Source organism: Eubalaena glacialis, chromosome 13 (assembly GCF_028564815.1).
Source record: "Eubalaena glacialis isolate mEubGla1 chromosome 13, mEubGla1.1.hap2.+ XY, whole genome shotgun sequence".
NCBI lineage: Eukaryota > Metazoa > Chordata > Mammalia > Artiodactyla > Balaenidae > Eubalaena > Eubalaena glacialis.
In genome coordinates, this window is record NC_083728.1 from 73,781,321 (window position 1) to 73,785,757 (window position 4,437).

A 4,437-nucleotide genomic window follows, 5' to 3' on the forward strand; every position below is an offset into this window, starting at 1 on the left:
CCCATTCGTTCACTCATTGTCTGTGGCTGAGTTTGTGCTACCATGGCTGGCAGAGGTGAGTAGCTGCAACAGAAACTCTACAGCCCCCAAAACCGAAAGTATTTATTCTCTGGCCCTTTACAGAAAAAAATACCCACCAAGTCCTGAACTAGCACAGTAAGTGGGTATCCCACTGTATGGATGAGGAAACTGAGGCATAGAAATGTTGAGTTACTCGCTCAGGGTGACACAGCTGGGAAGTTGCAGAGCTGGGATTCTAACCCAGGTGCTGTGACTCCAGACCACGCCCCCGACCCTGTGCACTTTATCACTCCAACATTTTGCATCCAATCAGTGTCTGTGCCTTTTACGTGTGAGGCTCACATCAGTTCGCGTGGGAAGAGGGGTAGGCTCCCCACCCGGTTGTAGGACAGAAGGAAGGCCCACATCCGTGGGTGTGGAGAGGCCTGCATTCAGGACTGCTTCCCTCTCAAGCAGAGGCAGAAGTCTTGGTGAAAGAGCAGGGATTGGGGGACCCTGCCTGGTCCAACCCAGCCTCAGACCTGTGGCTGCCAGAGCCATCTCTGCCCCCTGCGGTGGTTCCTGTGGCCCGCACGGGTGGGGCGCTGCTAGGAGGCATGGCAGCCAGCAGGGGGACGGTCACCGTGACCCCTGGCTCCCCTGAGGACTGGGCTCAGGAGCCAGGGCTGATGCAGGCAACCATCAGGCTGCCGAAGGCAAGAACCTGGCTCCGGTCCATGCTGGGCTGGGGTGGCTGCAGCCAGTGCCGGCAGGGAACTTGCAATGGAAGCCTGCCTGGGCATTGCCCAGAGAGAGCTTCCTCCTCCTCCCCAAAGCAGGAGGGCCGGGGGCCAGGCCCTCAGATTCATGGAATTGACCCGCCCCAGCATGACATCACAGGCAGGAACATTTTCAGCGAGGCTCAGCTTTTGCTGGCTTTGTCAAAGCTGAGGCCAAAAGCATCTGGAGGCAACAGTCGCGCATATCTCCCCCAGCATACAGCGCACACCCCACGGCTCAGCCATCTCCTTCCTGCCCAGCACCCAACCTTGTGCACCTGTAATGCCAAATACTGCCCTCTCTCTGCCTCCACTCATCCTTCCAGGTACAGATATCACCACCTCTGTACAGTCTTCCCATACTTTCCCTTACCCCAAGAAGTTGGGGCTTTCTCTCTTACAGAATTTCCATCCCCTAATACAATTTTTTATCCATTTATCTGTCTCATTAAACAGTGAACGCTTTGAGGGCAGGAATTGTGTCTTACCTCTTTGTCTCCAAACTGGGGTAGGACTGCATACAGTGATGGTATTTTGGGAAAGTTGATGGAGCTAATCAAAACAATAACAATCATAACAATGGCTAATACTTGATTGAGCACTTATTGTTGGCCAGGGCATCTGCTGAGCCCTCCACACACATCAGTTTGTGGAATTCTCACAGCACAGGTATTCGTACAAATAAGGAAAGGGAGGCACAGGGCACCATCCCTATGGGTCCCATTCTCATGGCCCCAATCACTAGTAACTGGTGGGCACAGGCCTGCCCCACAGCTCGTGCACGTAACCACTGTGCAAACTGCCTTTCAGATGGAAGCTTTTCCCCAGAGGCCGAGTCCACGAGCCCCTGAAGAGGTCCCCTCCGGTGTTCTCTGGCTTCAGGTGCTCTTGTGCCGGGACAGAGGCGGGGATGGGGGGCACTGCTTCATTCCCAGAGCCCTGGGTAAGTAGCCACATGGCCAAGAGCTACTGACTCTAAGGGACGATGGTTCCACGTGTAGGTTGTGGAAACGTTTGTTCTTGATACGCCCTTGTTCTTCTCAAACTGAGCTCCCGACCTCACTGCTCTTCTGATCTCCCTTCTGGGCCCCTGAGTCCCAGCCCCAAGCATTCCACAGCCCATAGAATGTCTCCCTGATGATAGAGGTGTCCCAAACTCAACATGTCCCCGCTGAGCCTGCACCCCAAGGGGTGATATCGGATAGACTCCAACCTCTCCTGGGGTTGAAGACTCAGGAGAGAGGTCTGGGCCAGAGAGAGACATGAGGGGGTCGGCAAGGGTGGGTTGAGGTCACATGGAAGAAAAGAGGAAGAGAGAGTTGATGATGGGACCCTGAGACCTCTACATTTAAGACGCAGCTGTAGCACAGGATGGCGCCGAGACAGAAGATAAAAGCAGCACCAGGCTCCATCCTCACGAATCTCCCAGTCTCCCAGCTCTCCTCCCTCCCATCCCAACTCCATCACCTCAGTCACATTTGTCAAGTCACAAGACCTACCCTACAGTGGTGACTTTAGGTGACCCACAAACTTAATTACAATGCCAAATTGATCTCTCTCTTTCTCCACTAACCCTCCAAGACCAGGTACAGATGTCACCATCTCTGTGAAGTCTGCCTTGACCCCCTCGCCTGCCCCAGCAAATTGGAGCTTTAAGTACCATTCATTGACTGACAGAACCAGAACGCCATTCCATTCTTCAACGTGCAAAGACATCAATTCCCAGCGTGGGGCTCATAGGTCTCTAACACTCTCTAACGGGTGCTCAGCTCTCTTTTCTAACAAAGAGAGAGCTGCCTCAGAGGCCGTAGATTTCTAGCTATCAAGCCAAATTTAACTGCATCACTGTGTTTACACTGCCTATGTTTTCTCAGTTACCTTCTGGTTATTGTAAGCAGTAACGGTGTTTCCCTTAGTCACTGGTTGGACAGTGTTTATTCATTTAACAGCTGTTTATTAAGCACTGCGTTAGTTTCCTGTGGATGCTGTACCAAATTACCACAAAGTGAGTGGCTTAGAACCACAGAAATTTATTCCCTTACAGTTCTGGAGGCCAGAGCTGTGAAAGGAGTCTTGTGGAGCTAAAATCAAGGTGTCGGCAGGGCTGTGCTCGCTCCAGAGGCTCTAGATGAGAATTCGTCTTCTTGCTTTTTCTGGCTTCTAAACTGCATTCCTCTTCAGGGCCAGCAGCGTAGCATCTTGCTTCAGTTGTCACGTTGACTTCTGCTGCAACCAAATCTCCCTCTGCCTTTTTTTTTTTTTTAAATAAAGATACTTGTGATTATATTTAGGGCCACCCAGAGAACCCAAGATAGTCTCCCCATCTCAAGATTCCTAATCTGCAAAGGCTCTGTGTGCCACAGAAGGTAACATTCACAGGTTCCAGGGATTAGGACGTGGACATCTTGGGGGGTGCATTATTCAGCCTCCCACAACTGCTTACTCGGTGCCAAGCACTGTTGTAGCAGCTGGGGATGCAGGTGTGGGGCAAGCAGACAAAGCTCCCTGCCCTTGTAGAACTCACACCCTCCTAGGGGGAGAGACAGACACAGAAACAGTCTGCATAAGAAGTGAGTACATTGGATAGCATGTCAGAGGGTGAGAAGTGCTATGGAAAGAAGAAAATGTAGAGCAGGGTAGAGAGGGTCTGGGAGTCTGGGGGCAGACAGAGGGGCCAGTCTTGGTGTTATGTGGTCAGGGGAGACCTTTGTGCAAGGGTATTATCTGAACAACTTGAGGGAGTCATTCATGCAGACATATCTGGGAAAAGAACTTTCCGGGCAGAGGGAAAAGTCAGGGATAATGAAACAGTTTCCTTTTAAAAGAAATTTATTTGCAATGGAATAGTAGTCAGCCATAAAAAGGAATGAAGCACTGATACATCTACAACACGGATGAACCTCAAAACCACTATGTTCAGTGAAAGAGGCCAGCCACAAAGGCCACGCATTGTGTGATTCTATTTATATGAAATACTCAGTATAAGTAAATCCATGGAGACAAAGTACGTTAGTAGTTGCTGGGAGGAGGGGGAGGGAAGAGTGGGGAGTGACTGCTCAGTGGGTACAGTGTTTCCTTTGGGGGTGATGAAATGTTTTGGAACTGTACTGAGTGCCACTAAACTGTACACTTTTAAATTTTAAGTTATGTGAATTTTACCTCAATAAAAAGTCAAAACAATCATTTGAATTAAAAGAGTGAGTTGGGCTTCTCTGGTGGCGCAGTGGTTAAGAATCTTCCTGCCAATGTAGGGGACACGGGTTCAAGCCCTGGCCTGGGAAGATCCCACATGCCGCGGAGCAACTAAGCCCGTGTGCCACAACTACTGAGCCTGCGCTCTAGAGCCCACAAGCCACAACTACTGAGCCCACGCGCCACAGCTACTGAAGCCTGCGTGCCTAGAGCCTGTGCTCCACAGCAAGAGAAGCCACCACAATGAGAAGCCCGCGCACCGCAATGAAGAGTAGCCCCCGCTCACAACTAGAGAAAGCCTGCACACAGCAAGGAAGACCCAATGCAGCCAAAAATTTAAAAAACAAACAAATAAATAAATAAATTTATAAAAAATTAAAAAATAAATTAAAAAATAAAAGAGTGAGTTGACTTAAAGAAAAATGGTAAGTGAAACTATAAAGAAAAGCAGGATGCACTGACCACA